This window comes from Watersipora subatra, chromosome 7 (assembly GCF_963576615.1).
Source record: "Watersipora subatra chromosome 7, tzWatSuba1.1, whole genome shotgun sequence".
Taxonomy (NCBI): domain Eukaryota; kingdom Metazoa; phylum Bryozoa; class Gymnolaemata; order Cheilostomatida; family Watersiporidae; genus Watersipora; species Watersipora subatra.
In genome coordinates, this window is record NC_088714.1 from 52,749,918 (window position 1) to 52,776,058 (window position 26,141).

Genomic DNA, 26,141 nt, shown 5'->3' on the forward strand with positions numbered 1-26,141 from the left:
ATATGAAATAAAAGTTGTTTGTATCACAATATAATCGCGACATTAGAACAACCTTCCTGAAAGCCTCTTTTAAAAAGAATGTGACTCCAACTCAGTGAATGACTAGTCCCACTGTAAGTTTTTGTTTCTTCCGCCGCCTTGCTGGCAGCTTTCTCAACCGGTTTTTATCTTTAATCGTAACATCTTAGTTGCTATTCTCTCTGTTTGTATCCATTGGATTATTTTACTTTGAAATTTAGTTCATTGACCATCCTTTGCAATAAATAGTTTGAACTTGTTCATCCAAATTTGTTGGTTTTTTTTCAAGCGTCAACAGAAAATGCAGGCAAGTTGTACTATTACTAGGAGAGCCGGGGACACTGTCCCCTGAAGGTTTCATACAAGTATAGGGTCTCGACTACCATGAACCCTGTTTGCTTACATCTTGTTCACAAAAATTTAAACGCTACTACAAAACTCTGCTGATTATGGCATGTTAATTTGCAGACTTGATAGCGTAGAAGTACGACACTTACCAGTAGTAGAATTATAAAGTACGACCATTCGCCTGCAGTTCTCTATATATGTACTTTAGTTATCACATTGCATCATCATTGTATTTTATTCCATAAAAGTAGAGGTTCTTGTCATACTTTGATCTTATGTTAGCTGAAGATAAATGCTTACCATGGTATCCTACACTATGGACTATTTTATAAACCTTCAACTGTTGTCTGTATCTACTCTTTGCAACAAGTTGGTTGTTGGTTATCGGTAGGTTACTTCTCTCAATAATTTTGGGTACTTTGTATAAGAAATAACAACATTATTAAAATTCATCTTATACAAAATATTGTTTAAATTTTTGAAATTTCAAAAATTCTTTCATCTCAAGGAGGTAGTTAGTTAGTTAGTAGTTAGTTAGTTCAAAACCGCTATTTGTGAAAGTACAAAAATTATTTTTCCAATCTCTCCTGTCTATTATGCAGCTATTTATATAATTATTTTAATAGAATTAATATTTTCAAGACTTTAAAATCGTCCTTACTGAAACATATATTGCTAATATTAATACATGATACTATAATGCAAGTTCATGCAATACAATACATTATTCTGTATGATAATATAATGCCATACTACTATACAGACATGATATTCAACATATAACATATTAGATTCCGACTTTGACTGTAGCTAGTTAGTATTAAAGGGTGCATAAACCTCTGTCATTTCAAATGCTGTTTTCAATTCTGTAGATGCTCTTTTTACCTTTGGTGACAATGCAGTCTTGTTCGATGCTGTCTGTCTCAGAGCATATTTTATCTTGTGCTAGTTCCCTAGTAGTCCAGTATGTCATAAGAGATGGTCAGGTATGATGATAAAGAGAATAACTACATGTACCCAATATGTGTAATAATTCTTATGTCAGAGAAGGTGAATGGTTGGTGTAGTTGGTAGTGTGTCAGCTGATGATGCTGAATGCTGTAGTTACAACTCCTTTACGTTACAACCTTTTTTCTAAACTTCAGCTGTTGCTTCAAACAGGCAGATGAACAAATGAACACGGCTCTTATTATAGTAAAGAAGATTGCTTTTGCTGAAATAGTCAACAGTTTTGATAAGGAGTGAACTAGTTTTCATAGAGTTATATATGTACTTCTGGCTATCAAAATCTCCAATTTAGCTCTGGTACAACTTTTTTCTATTGGAATGGATGTCTATAGAGCTAGTTTTCTAAACATGTGTTCTGACAGTTGTAGATAAAGCACTTATAACTTGGGTTTGGTTAATCATTCAAAACATCTAAGAAAGGGCAAATTCATTATTTAGAATTTTTTCGTTTGCTCAGCTGCATTTTAGAAAAAACAACTTTTGATTGTTCTAGACATGCCAAAGTATTTCTGCTTAAAATTTGTGAAAGAATAGATAAGATTTCCTAAGATTTTGAAATTATTTGAGAGAACTAGCAACTATTTTGATATCACAATCATTAAGTAACACAGTATACTTTAGTAACTATGTTTAGTTGCACTATATAGACAGGAGTTTGATGAGCCGAACATGGAGTTTTTACAGTGAGAATTGACAAAAGAGGATAACTCCTTCTTGAGATAGACATAGACCAGTACTGTACATAATTATTGTTAGTCATTAGAAAGCTCTTATAGCAACTATGAAATATACATACAACAATTTACTATATATGCTCAACTATTTGTTACAAATTTTTCATTGAACCGAGAGCTTACATTTCTGCACCAACTGCAGCATTGCAAGCATAGCATTAGACAGCAAGACATGTTCAACAAGTTGCGCCATCCATGTAGTCGGTACGCAGATAATCTACACAATATTTAATCCCAGTAATAACCGTTGTGTTGGTGATTATGTGAAAAGGTTAGGTGTGTGGGTTGAACACGGATGGTGACTCTACTAGGAAGTTAGCAGTTGTCATCATGAATTTTATTAGCTCTAATCTCTCATTTTGGCTTTAACCCTTTTCTTCAAACTATTATTTCTGACATTCTACCTATCTTTGTGAATATTTTACTTTTTTGCATGCATGACTATTATAATTGATACTTTGTTATCGAAGTTCACATACTATGACAAAACATGAAATTAAAAAGTTTTGTTTGACTCAGTGAAAAACTGTAAAATTTGAGTACTTCAACAATGGATCATTACTAATGTTTTATTCCTGTATGATGCTGATGATGTTTATTATTCTACTATTTGTTAATCTGTTTTTCTTTGAAGCTTTTATTAAATTGATCAGACAACTCCTTTTCGGTGCAACTGTTCCATATATTTACACCTTGTAGTAGCCGAGGCTGGACAATTCCTTACTGGCTCTTCCTAATGAAACGGTAATTATATTAGTTGTATCGTGTGATGTGTTTGCTGCACTAGCATGCTATGTGCTTTTTTAATGCTGTTTATATTGAGTATTCTCCCAATTTTGTTTAATTATTTTAGGTTGTTATTCATCAAGGTTTTCAACCCTGATCTTAGCTTGACTTTCAGTGTATGACACGGCTATCAAACATGAGTTCTGTTTCCTAAAATTGTCGCCCCTGTTTATGTTTATAAAAAGGTTGTTAATATCGTTAAAAACACAATATTCTTTATAAATAACCTAATAACCCGCAAAATATAAAATTAAAAAACACGTGTTTTTGGGTTAGTTTGCAAAAATATTAACAACATTATAGAAATAAATTAGGCCACTGGAAATTTCTTTCTCTAAAAAAGTAGGTCACATGACGCAAGGTGAAGTCGTTAGAGTACGTTTGACAAAGCGTACGATCGTGACTTCATCTATCACGAGCGATATCTACAGTTGACAGTAAGCATCAGAGGACCAATCATTGATTGGCCTCTCGAGTCAACCGACATGTTTCAGTAAGTCCAGCTAAGTGTATGGGCACACACCTATGGCCTCCGGTCCAATCAGTGGTTCCACTGTTGGCTCTGGCATGAACACAAAAAATACAGAAATAACTTTTTCGAACAAAAGTACAGTTTTTGGTAGGGTGCTGCATATGGTATAGCTATTACTAGCCAGATGCAACTATGCTATCAGGGTAAGTTATGTATTATGTTTACAAACTAAATGTGTCATAAATATGCTTGTTGTAATTCCATTAGTTGTGTGTCAGATGCCTACAACTTGCTGTTTTTTTTAAATTTTTTAAGGTAGATTGTATGAAAATAACAGGACTGAAGAAGTAGCAAAAAATCTCTATAAGTATTTAATACCTACACATAACAAGCCGTCGAAAAAGAATATTGTGAGATTGTCTTTTAATCTTTTAAATATATACTATTAATTTATACTGTGTTTTTTAGTGATTGTGATATAAATATAATCTTTAGTTTGCTGAAAGATTTTAAAAATTTTAAGCAATCTCTTCTATTCTTTCACAAACTTAAATCAAAATACTATAGCATATTTAGAACAATCGTAAGTCGTTTTTCTAAAATGCAGTTCAACAAACGAAAAATTCGAAATAGTGAACTTAACATTTTCTAGTATTTTGAATAATAAAAAGAGCTCAAGTTATAAGTGCTTTATATTCTGTCAGAACACATGTTTAGAACATTAGCTCTATAGATATTCATTCAAATAGAGAATAATTGTACCAGAGTTAAATTGGAGATTTCTATAGACAGAAGTACGTATATAACTCTATGGAAATTATTTTACTCCTCATTAAAACTGTGGACCATTTTAGCAAAAGCAGTTTTCAATACTATAATAAGGGCCGTGTTCATTTGCTCATCTGTCTGTTTGAAACCACAGTTGGAGTTTATAAAAAAGGTTGTAACATAAAGGAGTTGTACCCACTGCATTCAGCATCATCAGCTGACACACTACCAACTAACCAACCATTCACTTTCTCTGATATAAGAGTTATTACACAAATTGGGTACATGTAGTTATTCTCTTCATCATCATACCTGACCATCTGCTATGACATACTGGACTACTAGGGAACGAGTATAAGATAAAATATGCTCTGAGACAGACAGCATCGAACAAGACTGTGTTGTCACCAAAGGTGAAAGGAACATCTACAGAATAGGAAACAGCATTTGGAATCACAGAAGTTTAGGCACCCTTTAACACTAAATTACTATAGTCAAAAATATGTTTCAGTAATGACCATTTTAAAGTGGTGAAAATATTATTTCTATTAAAATAATTGTATAAATAGCTGCGTAATAAAAAGGAGAATTCTAAAAAAATAATTTTTATACTTTCACAAATAGCAGTTTTGAAGTTATAACCAGGTTAGTGAAACAGATGGTGTTAATATGGTGAAGTCCATCATCATGTATAATAACAAGCATCCTGGTCAAGGATATTCATCTTCAAAGATATTCAATCAATGTATGTCGACGTTTTTATTGGTCTTTTTAAAAACACTAACTTTACTTTATGTTTCGCTGCAGTATTTCATTTCTAGCTTTTATTATACATTAATAATATGCATAGTGTATTTCCACAACTTTTTATTTAACAGTAAACCTAAGACAATGGTGCATGGGTACTACATATTACAGATGTAGCAATACATTCTCAGCTTGGACTGCTCTATTGATGGATTGTTTATGAGAAATTTAATATACTTTATATATTACCTACTTGTCTTAACACGCTGTTTCTGGTGTCACTTAAAAACTGCTTTCTAGTCTTGGAATATTTAAAACTATTTGTTAAGGAAAAGCATTTCACGATTTAAACAATATGCTCTTCTAACATTCTTATAAAATGGATTGTGAGCAAAGGAGATTCAACTTTATAATATTACCTCCTTGAGATGAAAGAGTTTTAGAAATTTCAAAAATTTAAACAAGACTTTGTATAAGATGTATTTTTAATAATGTTGTTATTTCTTATACTATGTACCTAACATTATTGATAGAAGTAGCTGTGTTGGGATAGTTTACAGCGCTTGTTGGTCAAACATTGAAATGAATCATGACATATGTTTTTGTCATTAGGTAGGAAGCATTTTTACCACAAAACATTCTTGGCTGCCTTGGTCAGTTAAATTAGGTCACTGAGTCAGTGCTCAGTCAGACACCTTTGTGTAAGCATCCATAATTACTGCTTACACACTTTAAACTATTTTATCTATACATGTTATTCATTTTAAAATGTAGCAATTGCTTACTACAGCAGTAGCCTATCATCTGGACTGATATTTCTATACAATTTATGTAAGTACATAAAATAATGCTTGTTTTATTCTTGTGTTTTAATTGTTTTGTGAAGAATGCATTTTATCATGCATGTAGTATTTTAAATTAGTATCTGTATTTTAAAGTTTGCTTTTGTTCTTTTTAGCTTCTGCTACAGAATCTATATTATATATGTGCAATGTAGCACCTGTTTATCTAAGTGTTTCTTGGCTCTAAGGAAGCAAAATCTTGTGTGAGTTTGTAACAAGTATTACTGTCATATTATTATTTCTGCATTCTTTGTCAAATCATATTTGCATGGTAATTTTTAAACCACTATTATGCAATTATGTACTGTTAGTCATGCAATACTGTATTATTCAATGTTTATTTCTTGTACTTTATAGTACGACTGCTTATGAGTAACAATACAGCAAAGCAAACTATGTATACTACTCATCAAGTGGTCCGTTAACAAGTGCTTTCCTGGGAGCGTATCCAGTACAGTAACAAGATTTTGAGACTGCAAGCCAAGCCATCATCATGGAAACAAAGCTCGTTCAACTGAGAGATCAGCGAAGCCGCTCTAAATCAAAGGTGACATCCATAAGTACTAAGATTTCTAATGCTATATCTCACAAGAAGCCTATGCAAGATATAGACAGCCTGGTAGATCTCTTGGACGATGAACTTTCCAAGTTCACGAGTCTACATGAACTGTATTGTGACCTAATAACTAAAGATTTAGATAGCGGTTTTGTTTCATATAAAGTTGTTAATGAGCTTGACTTGCCGCAGTATTTTGAACACGTGCAAAAGCATTATGATGACACTATTAGTGCAGTTATACATTATGAGCGTGATATGAAGTGTTGTGAAGCTAATGTTTTACAGAAAGATATTGAGGTTTTGCTTGACCAAAAGGAATTTTTGATGGAGCAACTTTGTAGTGGAAGCGATGTTGTTTTTAGGGAAGTTGAATCTATCATTCGTGATGTTAAATCTAAAGTGAATACTATGCTTAAACTAGATGTAAAAGACTATAGTAGCTTTTATGCTAGTGTAGATACATACATTACCTCTCTTCAGCATAAGGTTATGCTAGTCAAACGAAATATTCTATATTTCCAATACAGGAAGTGCATGTTGCTGGATTGTCACAGCAAGCCATGATTTTCTTTGATGGCGGTTCAAACGCCACTTATGTTTCCAAAGATGCTGTCAAAAGGTTGAAAGCTAAAAAAGTGGGCACCACCCATTTAGAGATCACACGTGTAGGTAATGTTGTAACAGAACATCACACAAATTGCTACAGGCTCAACTTGCTAAACACTAAAGGAGAAGTAGTTTCGATAGTTGCTTATTGCATGGATGAAATTACTAGCCCTGTCTCTAGCTTGAACTTTGAAACCCTCAAGTCCCTCTTTCCTCATCGGAAAGATCTGTCTGCTTTAGTTCGGGAGGGTAGTATTGTGGATATCCTGTTAGGGAACGACTACTTTGGTCACCATCCAAAAGTTGAAATAGACAAAGCAGGGTCACATCTGAGCCTTATGGAGGGCACTTTTGGAAACTGCCTCCAAGGATCACATCCACTGTTGCAACAGCTGCCAGTGGTTAGTAATCTTATTGGCTCTTCCTGTGTGGAAGGAGATTTGCCAATTCAGCAGTCAGCACAGACTTGTCTGACACGGGCAGAAATGAACACTGTAGAGAATTTCATACACTGTGAGGAGATGGTAACTGAAATCCAACTTCGATGTGGTTCTTGAAAATGTGGGAAATGCCCAATAAGGGGCACACCTACTCATTTAGAGAACAACAAGAGGTAGAAATAATTCGTAGTAATCTCAGCTATGACCCAAAGCTTGAAGCATGGGTAACTAAATACCTGTGACTTATAGATCCAAAACTTCTGCCAGATAATTACAGTGCGGTATTTGCAACTCTCAGAAGTACAGAAAAGTCCCTGCTCAAGCGGGGTGAGCAGTGGAAGCAGATCTACTGTGAACAGATACAGGACATGTTAGACAGATGTGTCGCCAGAAAGTTATCCGACAAAGAGCTCGAGGAGTGGAATGGACCAGTCTTTTACATCAGCCACTTGGCTGTAGAAAACCCTAAGTCCATGTCTACACCAGTCAGAATTGTCTTCAATTCTAGTCAGACTTTTGAAGGACAGTCACTCAATGAGGCCCTCGCAAAGGGCCCAGACAATTACATTTCTTCTCTTCTGGGCATATTGATAAGATGGTGCGAGGGCAAATCAGTCCTCATTGGTGACGTAAGGAAAATGTTCAACTCTATACACATTGGTATCACTGAACAACATTGTCATCGATTCTTGTGGCGCAATATGGATGCTACTAAAAAACCAGACACGTATGCAATAACGAGGGTCAACATGGGTGACCGCCCAGCACCAGCAATTAGTACTGAGGCAATCCTCAAGACTGCTGAAATGATGAAAGAGAAGTTTCCCAGGGTAGCTACTCTGCTCAATGAGTCCATGTATGTGGATGACATTGTTGAGTCAGTTAGTGATGACTGAGGCTCATCAGTTAGCTGATGATGCAACTACAGTGTTAAAAAAAGGAGGATTTCAGATTAAAGGCTGGACTTTCAATGGTAAAGGGGAGGACAAAAGCATGCAAGTATTAGGTGTGCTGTGGAATGGGTGCTCAGACACCATAAGTTTCAAGTCAAAATTAAACTTTTCAAAGAAGGTCAGAGGCCAGCACACAGTACCTGACTTGGATATAAATGAAGTCTCGCAGGCTATTCCTCATATCCTTACTAAGCGTCTTGTACTTGAACAGCTGATGCGGTTGTACGACCCACTAGGCATACTAAGTCCTTTCATAGTAACCGGCAAAATGTATCTTAGAGACACCTGGGACTTAGGCATAGGTTGGGATGAGCCCCTCCCTGATCAACTCAGGATTAAATGGAGAGCATTTTTTACTCATATGTGCGAACTCAACACATTGGAGTATGGTCGTTGCCTCACCTCAGAGGGAGCTTAAGGTTCCCCAACACTTGTAATCTTTAGCGATGCAAGTGACAAAGCATATGGCTTTGTGGCATATATACGTTGGAGGCTGAGAGATGAGTCTTATTTTTTGTCGATTTGTTTTTGCCAAATCTCGTATAGCACCCATCAGAAAACTGTCAACTCCCCAGTTGGAGCTCAATGGAGCAGTACTGGCAAAGAGAGGAAGAGAGATCATTGGGAAAGAAATGTGAATCAAGTTTGACAAAGTGGTGCATCTCACTGACTCGGAGACTGTTCTCTGTATGCTAAAAAAGAAATCTACTCGTTTCAAGCTTTACGAAGGTGTTTGAATTGGAGAGATCCAATCAGCAAGTAAAGACATGAGTGAGTGGAGATGGATCAAAGGTGAAGACAACCCTGCAGACTGGGTAACTAGAGGTCGTCGACCTCAAGAGCTAGGGCCAGTTACTTCATGGTGGAGAGGCCCAGACTTTTTATACAAAGATGAAGTAGAATGGGGTACTAGGACAATTCATGAAGTTGGTCAACCACAGGAGCCACTACCTGGTGAAAAGAAGGTTGTTCACACCCACCAGACTAAAGCTACTCAGAACCATCAACTGAGTATAGATTACAGCAGGTGCAAGACCAACAAGAGACTTGTTTGGGTCTTCACTCGACTCCTAGCTATCAAAGATGGCAGATTTTTCAAAGCTGGCAGAATCTGCAATATTACAGTCAAACACCTTGAAGAGAGCAAAAAACTCATTATCAAGGATGTACAAGCTACAATGAAGGCTGATCTTGAACAGGCTGTACATGGTAGGTATGCAAGGTTGAAACCAGTTATAAATAAGGATGGAATCTGGGTGATAGGTGAGCGGATGGGAGATAACAACCCTCTGCAACAGGGCTCAGATGATCCACCTCTCAAGTTGCTACCAACCAACCACCCTTACACAAGACTGCTCATGGATGAAGCTCACACTGAAGGTGGTCATAGAGGACGTGATGCGACATTGGCACGCTTCCGTCATGCTTACTGGACCCCACAAGGCACAAAGTTAGCCAAGTCAGTATAGACCAATTGTAGGCTATGCAAGATCCGAGACCCTCAATTATTAACCCAAGAAATGGGTAAGCTCCCTAAAGGAAGATTGACACCGGCACTACCGTTCAGCCAAATAGTCCTCGATTTGTTCGGCCCATTTCCTGTAAGGGGCGAAGTACAGAAACGTACCACCGGAAAGGCATGGGGTGTCATCTTTACTGATCTCGCTTCAAGAGCGGTGCACATAGAAGCTGTGTTCGGCTACGATACAAGTTCCTTTATTTTAGCATTGAGAAGGTTCACAAATATACGTGGGTGGCCATCGGTCATCTACTCCGATCCTGGATCACAACTTACACGTGCTGAGAAAGAGCTCAGAATGTTATGGAACAGTTTGGATCACAAAATGATCTACAAGGCAAGTGCTGACCATGGACTACAATGGGTGTTTGGTGCTGCTGACAGTCCATGGTACCAAGGCGCAGCGGAAAGCTTAATCAGGTCAGCAAAGAGATGTTTTGCTTTCAGTACAGGTGGTCAAAGGTTGTCCCCTGCTGAATTTCTAACTCTTTGTACGGAAGCAGCTAATATCATGAATGAGAGACCACTTGGGAGGATTCCAAGTGAGGATTCCACAATCAACCTACTTACACCAAACTCCCTGCTATTAAGTAGAGCACACCCAAACAGTGTAGGTGATGCTGCCATGACGGTGGACTCTATCAAAACTCGTGCAGAAATAGTAAACAGCACTTGCAATAAGTTTTGGAAGCGTTGGGTAGAGCTGTATGCTCCCACTACGGCTTATCAGTCTAAGTGGTATAAGAAAACCCGCAATCTCATGATAGGTGACATAGTGATGGTTAAGGACTCAAATGCGCTGCGTTCCCAATACCATCTTGCGGAAGTATGTCAAACACATCCAGGCCGTAAGGATACTGTAAGGCGTATTTCAATACGTTACAAGAACTTTAGGTCAGGTAAAATGACTAAAACATATAGCGGTAGCCCTGACACAGTTATAACCCGTAGTGTGCATAAGTTAGCTCTCATTATACCAGTAGAGGAACAGTAGGTGACATCTGAGATCATCTGCTCATCATATCTATCTGCAATATAGTCACATAAATTCTTGTAGTTTGTAGTTACTTTTAAAACTTGTTATAGTTGAACTGATTGACCTACTCTCAATCTTTATCGTGGTACATGTGACAATTGTTTGTAATATTACATTTAGCGGCTATTATGTATTATCAATAGGCTAGTATTATCCATACTTTATTTTTTTTCCCTTTCCATGTTTGACCAACCCCTGTCTCCCCGATGTGTTGGGATAGTTTACAGCGCTTGTTGGTCAAACATTGAAATGAATCATGACATATGTTTTTGTCATTAGGTAGGAAGCATTTTTACCACAAAACATTCTTGGCTGCCTTGCTCAGTTAAATTAGGTCACTGAGTCAGTGCTCAGTCAGACACCTTTGTGTAAGCATCCATAATTACTGCTTACACACTTTAAACTATTTTATCTATACATACTATTCATTTTAAAATGTAGCAATTGCTTACTACAGCAGTAGCCTATCATCTGGACTGATATTTCTATACAATTTATGTAAGTACATAAAATAATGCTTGTTTTATTCTTGTGATTTAATTGTTTTGTGAAGAATGCATTTTATCATGCATGTAGTATTTTAAATTAGTATCTGTATTTTAAAGTTTGCTTTTGTTCTTTTTAGCTTCTGCTACAGAATCTATATTATATATGTGCAATGTAGCACCTGTTTATCTAAGTGTTTCTTGGCTCTAAGGAAGCAAAATCTTGTGTGAGTTTGTAACAAGTATTACTGTCATATTATTATTTCTGCATTCTTTGTCAAATCATATTTGCATGGTAATTTTTAAACCACTATTATGCAATTATGTACTGTTAGTCATGCAATACTGTATTATTCAATGTTTATTTCTTGTACTTTATAGTACGACTGCTTATGAGTAACAATACAGCAAAGCAAACTATGTATACTACTCATCAAGTGGTCCGTTAACAAGTGCTTTCCTGGAAGCGAATCCAGTACAGTAACCTACAGATAACCAACAACTAACTTGTTACTAAGAGTAGATGCAGACAACAGTTGAAGGTTTATAAAAGAGTCCGTAGTGTAGGATACCATAGTAAGCATTCATCGTCAGCTAACATAGTCGAGACCCTACACTTGTATGAAACCTTCAGGGACATTGTCCTCGGCTGTCCTAGTAATAGTACAACTTGCCTGCATTTTCTGTTGACTCTTGAAAAAAAACCAACAAAATTGGATGAACAAGTTCAAACTATTTATTGCAAAGGTCAATGAACTAAATTCCACAGTAAAATAATCCAATGGATACAAACAGAGGGAATAGCAACTCAGATGTTACGATTGAAGAGGAAAAACTGGTTGAGAAAGGTGCCAGCAATGCGAGAGAGGAAACAAAAACTTACAGTGGGACTAGTCATTATCTGAGTTGGAGTCACATTCTTTTTAAATGAGGTTTGCTGGAAGGTTGTTCTAATCCCGCGATTATATTATTGTGATACAAACAACTTTTGTTGCATATACAGCGCATTAGTAAATGCATCTATAGCATGGGAAACTTGCAGACATGACAGCTTAACCAGTACAATACCTACCTACCTTATACAGTTAACTTGTTTTCTTGGTTTTTGCCAGTACCAACAGTGAAACCACTGATCGGACCGGAGGCCACTGGTGAGTGTTTGTAACACTAGAATTGACTCACTGAGACATATCGGTTGACTCAAGGGACCAATCAAAGATTGGTTCTTGGATAATTACCGTCAATTGTAGATATAGCTCGTGATAGATGAACTCACAAACGTACCCTAACGTATTGACGTTACGCGATTTAACACGATCCTTTAGAGAATCAGGGATTTCTAGTGCGAATATTATGTGCTTCATTTTCTTGAGGTTTTAACATACCAAGTTACCGTAAATATACTAACAAAAATATGTTTTTATGTTTATCAGTTTGTTGCGTAACAAATTTTAGTTTTTTAATTATGTTAATAGTTTTTATTTAAAAAGTAGGGGAGATAACTTCCAAAAAAAAATTTTTCTCTGATACCTGTTTCATGTATTAGATGTAATAGTACTGTTAGTGTTAAAAACCTTACAGATAAACTTGCACCAAATTTTAGTTAAATCTCTCAGAAAGTGTAAACATTATTCTATCATTTGAAATTGTTTTTAATGTTCGAATTAGCTTGAATGCTGAGCTGTTTCAAAATTTTAATCGACAAAACTTTATCGCTGCTAAAACGCTCAGAAGAAAAAAATGTGCCCAGACTGTGAACCACCCTCTATTTGAACACCACTTGCATTTGACCGCCACTTTGACTATCTTTTACCTATGTGAACGCGTAATATCAAGTGATCAGTAGAAAAGTTTCTACAAAATCGTATTAATAACTAATCATTTACATTAATAACAATCAATTCTTTGGTTGTTCAACTCGAAAGCTTCTCGCTTTTTTCATTAAATCTTTGAAAGCAACACCAGAAAAATAGTCAATAACGATCTCAGGATAATATTAGTTCCTTGTTTAACGCGGTCTTGATACTTCCAAGTACATATATAAGAAATTGTTTAAATTTACGATGGTAGATGAACTTTGAAAACAACACCATAGAAATAATTACCAACTGTCTCAGGCGAATAGTAGTTTCTTGTTTAACGCAGTTCTAATACTTCAATGTACATATACAAAAAGGGGTTGCAAGTTTTGGGCTAAAGGTTACGTTAGCGAGCGAAATCTTTACACGTTGCATTTGTGCTAAATGCAACACGTAAAAGTTTTGCTTGGCCAAAAACAAGTTTGAACAATAATATCGGCTAGTTCAGCAGTGCAAAAAAAAGTTGAGGCCAGAAGACATTGTGGAAATTATTGGGCAACGATAAGATGTTCATTCCATCAAAAGCATCAATCAAAACGCAGCTATCCGAGCAAATGATGCAAATATTTTCATTTTAAAAACATTAATTTATGTTTCTGGATGTACTATAAGTATGTTTCTTTTATATCACTTGTTCATAAAGAAATATTTGTAAGATATGGTAGATTATCATTATAAAACTAACAAATTTGCAAACTTATAGAATATTATTTGATAGCATCATTGCGATAATCTGATCATACAATTGATTAACGCTAGTAACACATTTTCTATTGCACATAAAAAGCTAGTTTTGGCTGGAAACTATAGCAAACATATCAATGAGTACAATGAGCTTTCATGCAACAGTGGTGAATATGAACAAAAGTACTACTTTAGATTTAGAATGAATTAAAAATTGAAAGCTCCAACAAATGGCAAAGAAGGACACAGGCTATAATATCATCACAAATCTATTACAAGCAATAGATATCAACTGTTAGAGATATTTCTTGGTTTTTCAATGCATATTTATTAAAAGATCTTTGACAGGTTGGAGGTAAGTTAGCAGACTTATTGCATCCGAAAGGTGAAATATCACTCCACTGAAAATAAAGGACAAAATATAGGCGACATTCACTTCGCCCGTAATAGGGCTAAAGTTATCTTCCTAAACATCTGATGAGCCATTTGAAAAATTCACCGCCAGCCTCTATTTGAACGCCGCCTCCAATTGACCACCACTATAGACAAAGGGTTGAAAAATAGAGCGACATGGCGTTCAAATAAAGGTTTTGCGGAAGTTAGTGACTTCTGACTACCAGGAGTTTTTTCAAACTTTCAGAGAGTCCCATGTGACAGCAATCTTTGAGGATTATCCAAATGTAAAACATCTGAACTGGATAAAGAAAGGCAGCTGTATTTTTTAAGGTTCATGTCAGTAGCTCAAACACAAACATAGCATTGTCCACTTTGAGATAGTCATTTTCAGTTAGTTAAGTAGCACTTGGTTACTAAGATGAATGTAGCTTATCTCTTATTTTCAAGTAATACAAGTTTAGTGTAGGGCTGGAGTAGTTATCATCAAATGTTAACGAACATCAATTATATCAGTACTTTTTTAGCTTACTCAGGCTTTTCAATATCTTGGTTTTCACATGAGCCATTGTTTGACATGGTGAGACAGACATTGTTTGGTGTTTATAGGATTTCCCCAAAGCTCTATGACAGAAGTTTTCAATAGTATAGGTTCGCAAATTATGACGTCACAATTTTCGTATTCCGTGTTGTGTGCTCTTACCGCTTATTTATCAACTGCGGTAACGACGCTTGTGGAGGTAGGAAAACTCCAGAGAACCAATGAAGGTGACAAAGGAATCAGTGTCCTTTACTCTCCATGTACAGATTATTTCTATGATAAATAGCTCAAAGTCCAAGCACCATTCTATGTTTCCCCAAAGATATTATGCACTAGCCCAACCCTTTTTATTGTGAAGTTGAGGGACACGACTGAGGTTGATTAATTTCAAGCATTGCATGATCTCGCGAGAGTGCAATTCACATATAGTCCTAGGGCCACGCCACTGCAGATCACAATTCAATTGATGTGATTTCATTACCTTTATCAATGACAGTATACTTATTGAAGCATTATCATATTTATAAAACAGCATGGAAAGCGATATGAATTCTTCAGATCATATTACTATTACAACAGCAACTACTTCCACAATCACCCAAAATCTAATAACTCAGAATAGGTGTTTGTATTGGTCGAGCGTTAGCACGATCACCCAGGCATTGTTGATTATTTAGAACTCTAGTTCATTATTAGCGCTCTCTGGGTTTAAGAACATCGATAGTCACAAAAAAGCGCAGCCTCAATGGCAGCGAAAGGGATAGACAGCCTAAAGCTAAATGATAATTATTACATCACATTGTGGGAACCATAACCAAATGTTTTTTTATTGCAGGACATACTTTGACACCCTGTTTTTCCTAGTTAGGGCCTACACAAATTGGTTTGTTGCTGATAGATTCCAGTGAAAATACTAAACTATTTACAAAACAAACAACTGTTATTCCTAATTAAATAACTATTAAATGGTTATGGCATGCTTGATTTTCTATACTAATTTAATGTTACAATAAGAACTATTCACAGAAAGAGTGAAGATTAGAAACCTGATGAAAATAATGGAGAATTGTCCTTTTTCAAATGTATCTGTACAGCTGCAAGCTACAAAACCTCGATGTCTCTTTTCTAGGCGGTAGGCATTCTCGTATATAAAATTTTGATGATTTTTACCTCCGGGTGTTTGCATTAGATAATTACTATAGATTTCTGTACCACTCTATTTGACATTTTCGCCCTTTGATGCCGACCCTAAAATGAATTAAAACCATATTGCCTACGCTATTTTTCAGACTACTAGCCGCATCTCTATATAAGCCGCGTTTGCTTTATTTAAAAAAAACGATAATAAAATAATACATAGCACCTTTTGTATAGGTCGCAGAACTCATGGCAGTGATGTTTAATATGACAGCAACTTTGCTAGTTAAAACACAACAGTGCCGTTGGGCACTGCTCCGTATTAAACACCGCTTTTTAACTCAGAGCCTAATGGAACAGTACCGTTAGGCACTTTTTCCTTTTTCTTTCACCGCTAGAGGCGCGCTAACCAGAGATTCTGGTTAGTGTGCTCATAGCGGTGAACAAAAAAACTACAGAATAGCCGCAGCTTCTAAATAAGCCACATGGCCTAAAACATTGACAAAAGTAGCGGCTAGCAGTCCTGAAAATATGATAATTGTGTACCCATACATTTTTCATTGTAATTGTAGTTAAGCAGATTTTATTTAGCCATTACTTGCTGGTTATTTTACTTTTACATTTAAACGCTTTTACAATTGTTTTATTTTTTCTCTTTATTCACTTCAACAGCAAAATTTTTTCTCATAATATGACATTTGAAAGTTACAGGTGTTTGAAAACCTTTACAGCTGTTTTATTTGCTGTCCTAAATTATTTGAACTGCAAAAAACACTTTTTTTCTTGATAATAAGTTTGAATGGTAACTGTTATAATATGGTGAATAAAAATAATTTTTTTGTGCAAAAGCTTTTTTATTACACAGCCTATGTCGAACATACGTGACAAGATAATAACCAATATTCATGGCTACGTCATCGAAATAAAGAGATTCCAATCTACGGCAGCTCTTTGTTTTTGAGCTTTTAAGAGCTTGTAATCACATTTCCACATATTTGGCACTTACAACACAACAGAGTAAGACATGGTGAGTCTTTTGATACCAAATAACTGTAATGTGAATTTTGTTGCAAGTCAACCTTTAAAAGGTCCAGAGCTCCGGGCCGCTGCCCCGAACCCCGTTGGGGGGGTTACACCACCCCCAATCCCCAGGTGATCATAACTAGTCACCTAACATTTGCAGCCCCAACTTGCAACCAAGGAATACAGGCCTGGTATTAGTATGTTTGCCAGCTTTCGCGTGGCTTCATACAGGCGAACGGTTACTGCTCCTATTATAGTAATGATTGAGTGCCTTTGCTTTATTATTTTTTTAGTTTGATTTTTTTTGATAGTTTCTGTTTAAATTTTCATGCAACCTTATTCGTCAAAATATTTTCACCAATATACTTCACGCATTCAATAAAATCATGTCTACTGTTCTCACGCGTCTGTTTTATCGTCATTGTAATGCTGTCACTTTTACCAGTGACACCTTATAACTTACCATAAAAATTCAATTAATTTTTAAACCTTTCCTCGAAGGAATACATATCATTGTCTGATAATCATGATGAGCCTGTTGGTCACCTGTGATAATCGAAAAATGCTGCAAAAATTATTTGCGAAGTATTGCGTCACATGATCAGTTTACGACTTGACGATTAGACCAGGCCAGAACAAAACTGTCAAGTAGCAAACATCTATATTTGATACAGGGTAAAACCCAAAGTGTTCATTCTAAACTGGTGCTACGATAAGTTTATATTGAGCTTTTTATTGGCCTTTCAATTCACGTGAGAGCATCACGTGACAAGACAATAACCAAACTGTCATGGCTACGTCAGAGAAATAAAAAGATTCCAGTATACCGCGGCTTTTCGTTTTTGAGCTTTTAAGAGCTTGTAATCACTTTTCCACACATTTGTCACCTACAACACAACAGAGTAAGACATGGTGAATCTTTTGATACCGAATAACTGTAATGTGAATGTTGTTGCAAGTCAACCTTTAATGATATACATAAGATATAGCACAATATAGGTCAGAAGATATTGTGGAAATTATTGGGCAATAATAAGATGTTCATTCCATTGAAAGCATCAATCAAAATGCAGCTATCCGATCAAATGATGCCAATATTTATGTTTTATAAACATTAATTATGGTTCTGCATGTACTATAGGTATGTTTTGTTTATGTCACTTGTTCATAAAGAAATATTTGTAGCATATGGTAGATTATCATTATAAAACTCACAAATTTACAAATTTATAGCATATTATTTGACAGCATCATTGCGTTAATTGGTAATTATAAAAACATATATTGGTCTACTGTTTCAGTACACTGATTGATTTCTTATCGGTCAACTTCAGTGAGACTACTATACCATCTACAAAAACAACTACTAATTGGTTCCTGATTTAACATAAACTACTTAAGGATATATATAAGATATAGCTATATATAGATATATATACTTAATCTTCCTTCAAATATATTTTCATATATCCAAGCTCCAACGCCTTGATATCGCAATTCTATAGATATAGCACACTTGATTCTACACTATGTACACATCTAATGTCCTCATAATAGCTACTCACAAAAAAAAATGAATATTAGGAAAACTATGAAAATATAGTGATTTTGGTGGAACTTAATCTTCCTTTAAATGTATTTTCATATATCCAAGCTCCGACGCCTTGATATCGCGGTTCCAGGTAACAAACATCATTCTCCACAATTCCCATGCTAAATCTTTACTGCTGTGGCAGCTGTCACAGTCTTCCTTCTAATATTTTCCGGCTCATTCACTTAGTACAAGAGTTCTTGTTCATTTTTTCATGTACTGCAGACATGAGATCGCATGTTCTTGTTGTAGTTTGATACATTCGAAACAAACATTTAGTTCACCTGCGTACCTTTTCATAGTGTATTAACGTGCTAGTTAAAACTTGGGCGTTTTACTAGCAATACTTGGCTTGCATACAATAAGGTAGTATATCGTGCATAGCCAAATGTCCTCTAGTAGGAAATGCTAAAAGAAATGGGTTGTCCAATTTGTTCAACTTCGAGTTGTCCTCTCCTCTTTTTCTTTGTATTAAAATAAGCTCCGCCTTAATGTCGTAACGAGCCAAACGCTCACATTTGTTAGTTGTAAGACGTAAAACGCTAGACTAGTTCAGTAACATAAATTTTCTCAGAAAGCAAATGTTGGAGAAATTGACGCTCGACAATAATAAAAAGTAAGGGAACATTAAATTTTGCTGTCGTGACAGGAAGCTCACATTATACTTTGTTTGTTGTATGTATAATTGTTTTTACTTTGCTCATAAGGGTTTATACATTATTGAAAGATTATATCTACGTAATTAACCACTCTCGGTGCATTAATTGATACAAATGGGTGAACATTTTTATTACAAGCATTTTGCGTAGAATTAAGTAACTATTTCAGTTTTTTTCAAACTTTCAACTTTTTCAAATTTTATTTGTCTAATGTATCATTTTAACGAGATTGAACGTTGCATAGTTTTAAACTGGCCTATTGGTCCACGATATATTGACGTTTTGTAACATTTCGTCAAAATGCAAATGCACGCTACAGAAGGACAACATGATAGTCATAAGACATTGAGGAGTTTGGTAGCACAGCATGACGTTACACTTTAGATATTTACTCACTTACAGGAATATAGTAGCCTAAACTGCTTTGGTGCTTCATATACTTCATCCTTCATCTCTCCAATGATATACAGCCCCACAGGTTTGATTGGGGGCTGTATATCATTGATCTCTCTTAGTCCGCCTCTTTTCCTCAGTCATATTGACATGATAGTTTTTACACCACTGCTTGTTCCGTTCGATTTTTTCTTAGAATTTGGTAACTTTTACGTTCTTTCAATTTAGGTGGTATTGCTTTTAAAGGCCTATTTGAATTAGGATCTTTTGGTTGCGCCAATGGTGTATTATACCAATTAGCCTACATAGCTATTATAGTACTTTTTTTCTTAACCAATTTGAGTAAACAACTTATTGTTCAATTGAGGTATAAAAATTAACAACACATATTTTATTGAAATATATTCAATGCAAATAAAATTTCATCAACAAAACAGGTCAGTAAATCTATCTACATTTATTGAATGATATTTAAAATTCATCTTATCAATTTCACTGAAAACTAAAATTAAGTTACTCTTTCTGTGACTTCTTAACATCTTGATTAATCATATTTGAGGCCCTAATAATAAACATTTTATAGAATGTGACCAATAAATAATTACTAGTAACAGTTGTAATCTGAGCCTAGCAGATGATATAATAATGTAATATGATACTATTTATATTAATTAATGATGATGTAACTATTAATAATATTAGTATACAATATTTATAAATGATATAATAATGTTTATAATTTAGATAATAAATGTAAATGGTAAATTAAAATTGAATAGACAATTAATATAATGTAGGATAATACATATATATATATATATATATTAAAAATAAATATGAATTTACATTTTTTAGATATGATTTTATAAAATTGTTATCAAGTTCCATATAAAAATAATATTATTTATGAACAATGTCATACATTTATCTTTTAAAATGAAATTAATTAGTTTGTTATGTTTGCTTGGCTATATCATTATTTACCAAAAAATGACAAGTCGCCAGAGTATCTCGAAAGAAAATTAATGTACTTATTAGTGTGAGAGAATGTAACACAAACCCATAAGTATATAGCATAATATATAAAACTTTATTTTAAATGGAAATTTACTGTCAATCTTAGTATTAGCTAACATCTCAAATCACTCTATGGAAATGTAGTAATATCCTAAAGAGTGTCGACTGTGACGATTGTCATTGCTCACAAGTAGTATGTAGAGAGCAGATCTACACACGTTTGCACTTAAAGTGAGATTTTGGGTACATTTTAGCCCGAGAACCTCGGAGAATGGTGTTGTCTGATGGAAAGTTTGGGGGGGGGGTAGGTGTGTGAGTGTTGGGAGCTAAGGTTATGAAGTTTGAGAGAAATTGTGGGAAGGATGCGGTGCTGGTCGAGAGGAATTGTGGGAAGGATGACGTGAAGAGGGCGATGGTTTCGGGTTTCGATGGGTTTGGGGTTCGGGTGTCGACGAGTTGAGCGATCGATCGTCAAATGGTTGGGGTTAGGTTGGCGACCGGTGGGGTGAACGGTGTTATGTCGTTTCGGTTGAATGAACGCTGATGTTGGACGAGTTCGGGGGTGTCTATTCGTGGAATCGGTTAAATCTCCCTTCATTATAAAACTCTTTAAAGATGCGTAATAAGAAAGGGGAAAGTCGAATGATTTATTCATTATGAAAAATTTCGTTCAACTAGAAGGAATATAAAAATATATAAAATTATGGAAACTATTCATAAGGATAATTCTAAAGTTTACAAATCTTGTGAAGAAGAAAAAGATAATACAGATGGATTAGTTGAAGAGGCTGTATTATTACATAAACATTTTGATAACATCACTAAATCTACATCAAAACCGGTTCGACAAAGTTTGCTTCAATTTTTTGGAGTGGTTTTAATATTACTTGCAATAACTGTAGCTTCATCTTTGATTGAATATTTTTTTATTCGGATTACAGGAGAAAAGATGAATGCTACTGTGAACTATGCAGAAGTATTTTTTCAAAATCTTATGAATAATGAAAGTGTGATTTTTGAAACATCTCCTCATCATTATAATTAGTTGAAATGAAAACTTCAATGTTAGTAATTATCAAAACATGGAGAAAGACGGACTACAATCAATTGATGTGAGGTTACATTCTCCTTTCACATCTATGATAACAGGACCAACAGGATCAGGAAAAACTCAACTCGTTAAACGGTTGATTGAACAATCTCAATTAATATCTACCCCTTCTCCAATCGAAATTATATATTGCTATGGAATATGGCAGGAAGCTTTTGAGGATATGAAAGGAGTGGAATTTCATGAAGGATTGAAAGATCCGAGTACTTTTCCCAAAGATGGAGAAAATAGATGGATGATCATTGATGATCTAATGGAGGAATTATCATCAAATATCAAGGTGGCTAACAATTTGTATACTCGAGAAAGTCACCATCTAAATATTAGTATTTTTACTATTACACAAAACTTATTCTTTGGTAAACTTAGAACAATTTCGTTGAATAGTCACTATTTTTTTTATAGGAAAAAACCCCAGGGATTCTACATCAATCACATTTTTAGGAAAACAAGTTTTTCCTGGACAAGTTAAATATTTTCAGGAATCCTACCGAGATGCAACATCTTCACCATATTCCTTCATGAGACTGGACCTCCGACAAGAAACCGATGATACAATGAGAATTATGGGAAGTTTCCCTCCTGTTGACTCTACGCCTATGATTATTTATAAGCCTAATTAAGCAAACGATTTTGATTGGTATTCCATAATTAAATAAAACAAGTATATATTCCAAGTTCTCTTTAAATAATCACCATACTACTTCTGTATCTTCCTCTGAGTGATTACTATAACATCACTAAAATTATCACATAGATATGGCTGAAACAAAAAGAATTCAACGAAATTTACTAACTTTATTATCTCTAGTTAGAGATTCTATTTCTTCTCAACAATCAATTATTAAAAATGCTAAAATGGATTTAATTTTAGCAATTATTGATTGTGTGAAATTACTCATTAAAAGAAAAGAACGACTAACTGATGCTCAGTATAAAGCTTTGAGGCGACAAAGTACGAACATCGCTTGACTGATTAGTCCTAGAACATCGAATTTGGAAAAGAAACAACTTTTGCAAAAAGGAGGGTTTTTATCGGCTTTACTAGGTCCGATCGCGGGTGCTATACTCCCAGGATTAGTTGAACCATTGCTCGGAGAATTGTTTAAACCACGAAAAAGAAGATAATTAAGTTATCATGGATAATTCTCCACTTTCTAAGAGAATGAAAAAAAACAGAGTAATTCTGCAAATACTGAACAGTCTTACAGATGAACTTGCAAGTTCTGCTTTACCTCATATGAAAGAAGAAGTAATTAGAACATTACTTGAAATTGTTGAAAATATTATATATGGGAATGTACCTTTAAAGAATAGAGAAAGCATAATATTATTATGCTTTATTAGTTATCTTGAGGTGTTGACTGTTGTTCTAAAAAAGAATCAAGGAGATTGACCCACTAGAAGCTTAGATATAGCCAGCCAAACACAGGTCTACCTAATAAAGAATCAGAGGAAAACCCTTCGAAAATCCCGAAAACTGTGACGTATAAAATCGACTTAATGTTCATGTGCCGGAGTTGTGCACCCTTACCGCCGTTACGTATAATGATTGTTTTGGCTACGAGATGTGAAAAGCTACTCGCGATAATAAATAATTTACAGACTAGCTCTGGTTTCTCAGGAAAATCAAGCAAACATTATGTGGTAAAGGCATTTGCCCACAACCCCTCGACGTGATTTGTCAAAACAGAAGAGCATATTTTGACTATTGTGCTTCAAATTTTAACTCGATCTCCATGGATATGCTCCGAAGATCCTTTGTTCAACGAACGGCGCGTGTATAGTCTATATGCGACATCCACGATTGCAAGTCGTTTAGAATAAGAAATGAGAATGTGAATTTTTGTTCATTCATCATTTTTCTATTGTGTATCTACCGCAGCATTTAGTTGATTTTCATGATTATCGTCACTATTAACATACTGTAAGTTCACTACAGCCATAATCTTAAAAAGAATAACTTGACCGTGCTGTTCTTGCTGTAAAAAAAGAAAACGATAACTTTTGATTTGATTTTTCTATTGATCTATTATTTTATCTATGATTATTTTTCATGATTAATATTATAATCATAATGCATATTATACAAAATAATAATATAACTGCATATAGAATAAATGATGTAACTAATATAATTTGTAGAAATTGATAGCAGAATGTTGCGAAATAATAGATGCGTGTAATTATTTTTTTCTAAAACTAATCTACACGTCAGAGGGACTGGTTCGGAATTCTGAGAGCAATGATTGTTAGGCCCAATTTGATTGTTCTATACTTCCAAGGATTAAACCAATTAAAACGCCGTGATTGTTATAAGAGAGCGCATTAGTTGGCTTAATTGACCAATGACACACGAGTCGATTTCATACGTCATATAATGATGACTACCAAAAAACTTATGTTTTTTGGTAGACCTGTGTTTGGCTGGCTATATCTCAGCTTCAGGTTGGTCAATCTCCTTGATTCTTTTTTTAGAACATCAGTCAACACCTCAAGATAAATAATAAAGCATAAAAATATAATGCTTTCTCTATTCTTTAACGAAAAATCAATACCATTCTCTGAGTCAACATAAAAAGGAGTTGATGAATATTATCGATGAAAACAAACCGCTTAAATATAAACGAAAGATTTTGCAAAACGGAAGAGGATTATTGAAACGGATTATAAAGCCATCCCTCAACTTGTATTAATCATTCAGCAGGAAGATGAGCTTTCCTAAGTACACAAAAAAATTTTTTTGGTTTCTGAAGACGAGTACAAAAGGAACCAATTTAAAAGTCAACAGGATTCAAAAATTATCAATGATGGCTATAGTCACTTCGTTTTAATCCATTAGAAAATTCAAGAGTAAGTAAGGTTAAGGAGACCAGAGATAGGATGCGTCAAATTAATAACGATAACACTATTTCAGACTATAACAAAGTTAATTTGTATGCAGCTGAACTTCAAAAATTTTTAGATGAAATGAATTCAATTCGGAGTTATCCAATTCAACAGTCTCCGACTATTCGAAAACCGATTTCAATGATGTCACAAACACCTTCAGCTCCACAAAATTCAAAAGAAACTCTAAAGAAAGATACACTTGAATTACCCGAAGATAATTCGTCTCAAGACTCTACAGTTTTAAAAGATTCGCCAAAAAAAGAAGACACATTATTACCACCGAAGTTAAACGAAGAAGAACCATCGTCAAATTCTTCTAGATCTTATTCCATTTCTTCAATAGTTGAAGACTTCGGTTCGAAACAAGATCAAACTAAAGCGAAAAAACTTCTGGAAAAATTGGAAAAGTCTGGAAATTATGATTCTTTAACCGGGAAAATAACAGGATCTACAGGAGAAATTAAACCTGAGAACTTACGAAATCTTCTTGAAAGAAAGATTTGTGTTAAAGATAGTTCAATTGTATCTTCTCCCTTTTCTCCAAGTTCATTTGAGAAACAATATAACCTATTTGAAAAAATTATCAAGGAGTCGAACTCGAATTTATCAAATGAATCAAAATCCAATTCGAATAGATCGTCTTCACGAAAACCTTATGTAGGAACAAGAGGAAAATGGACGACTTACTAAATGAATTCTATTATACCCCGGATCTACCATCTTCATTAGGTGGAGCACGAAAACTGATTGAAGCACTTCGGAGAAAAGAAAGCGAACAAGAAGTTAGAGATTGGTTAAGTGGTGAAGATGCTTATACGTTACACAAACAAATAAAAACGAAATTTAGAAGAAGACCTACAATTGTTGCAGGAGTTGGTGAACAATTACAGGCTGATTTAATGGATGTTAGATCTCATCGAGCTGAAAATGATGGAATTACATTTTTACTTACATTGATTGATGTTTTTTCAAAAAAAACATGGGTAGAGCCTCTTGTTAACAAATCAGGTATATTGGTAGCAAAAGCCTTAAAAAAAGTATTGGATGGAACTAATTATAGAGTTTTTCAAACAGACAAAGGAAAAGAGTTTAATAATCGAGATGTCAAACAAGTTTTGAAAGAAAATAAAGTAAAATGGTTTACATCTGAGAATGAGACAATTAAAGCTTCCATCATAGAACGATTCAACAAAACATTACGGATGAAGATGTATAGATTCATGACATATTCGGATGAACGTAGATATATTGATGTTTTACCACAAATGGTAAAAGCATATAACAATACTATTCACACAACATTAGGAATAAAACCGAATGATGTAAATTATGAAAATCAAGAAAGAATCTGGAATAGGATTTATGAAAATGGAGAATATAGTTCTGACAGTACTCCCAAATTCAATATTGATGATTACGTTCGTATTAGTAAAGCTAGAACAGCTTTCGAAAGAGGTTTCACAATAAATTGGACGGTTGAAGTTTTTCAAATTACAGAAGTACTTGATTTTGAAAGACCG

At 34.8% G+C, this 26,141-nt stretch overlaps 2 protein-coding genes across 2 annotated transcripts in view; both read left to right on the plus strand.

Moving 5' to 3' along the window:
* LOC137400884 (zinc finger protein 420-like) overlaps positions 1–26,141 on the plus strand; it is a 145,909-nt gene that overhangs the window by 90,500 nt on the left and 29,268 nt on the right. The window lies entirely within an intron of this gene.
* Positions 19,079–26,141, plus strand: part of LOC137399647 (uncharacterized) — a 33,532-nt gene continuing 26,469 nt past the window's right edge. Inside the window, exon 1 of the mRNA XM_068085834.1 lies at positions 19,079–19,165. The gene's annotated coding sequence lies outside the window, so the exon portion shown is untranslated. The remainder of the gene's footprint in view (positions 19,166–26,141) is intronic.